This window comes from Lepidothrix coronata, unplaced genomic scaffold (assembly GCF_001604755.1).
Source record: "Lepidothrix coronata isolate B3197 unplaced genomic scaffold, Lepidothrix_coronata-1.0 Scaffold335, whole genome shotgun sequence".
Taxonomy (NCBI): Eukaryota; Metazoa; Chordata; class Aves; order Passeriformes; family Pipridae; genus Lepidothrix; species Lepidothrix coronata.
In genome coordinates, this window is record NW_016690515.1 from 243,682 (window position 1) to 244,606 (window position 925).

The following is a 925-nucleotide window of genomic DNA, read 5'->3' on the forward strand; positions in this document are numbered from 1 at the left end:
CCCTCAAACTTCCCCAGGACTGAGACAGTGCATCGGGTTTAGAGAGTTTGTGCAAACCTGTGTTACCTGCACAGCTTCAGAGGGAGTCTCTGCTCTGTGAGGTTTTTACACCCACATGTCAGCAGTTTCTATTTGTGATGGACAGAAAGGGGTTCAGAAGTTCCAAGGACGACAAAGAAAATACACATTCTAAAAAACACATTTCTAAAAATCTTGAACTAATCAACAACCCCTGCAGTTGGGACAGTCAGTCCCACCACCTCTGCTCTTGGCCAGACAGATCTTACTCACAGAGACACAGATTTGAGCAAGTACTAAAACCAGAGAATCACAGGATGGTTTGGGTTGGAAGGGACCTTAAAGCTCATCCAGTGCCACCCCCTGCCATGGGCAGGGACACCTTCCACCAGCCCAGGTTGCTCCAAGCCCCATCCAACCTGACCTTGGACACTTCCAGGGATCCAGGGGCAGCCACAGCTTCTCTGGGCAACCTGTGCCACCCTCACAGGCAACAATTCCTTCCTACACCCCATCTAACCCTGCCCTCTGGCAGTGGGAAGCCATTCCCTGTGTCCTGTCCCTCCAGGCCCTTGTCCAAGTCCCTCTCATGCAATCCACGTGTAACAGTGATGCACAACAGAGGCTGAGATGGGTTTACACGTGGGACAGTTCATCAGTGGCTCTGTGATGGCCTCGATCACCCTGGGGACGCAGGGAAAAATCTTTAAGGTCCCTTCCAATCCAACCCCTTCTGGGATTCTGTGTTTCAGCCACAAAAGTCCCTGAAGCTCCCAGGCACCTCGTTTCCACAGAGGAAAGAGCGAGTTTTTTGATCAGTAACCAACATTGTTTCAGGTGCTGGAGCTCACAGCACATTCCACCTCACCAAGGCCTCAGGAAGAAGCACTGAGACATGTCCTGGTGC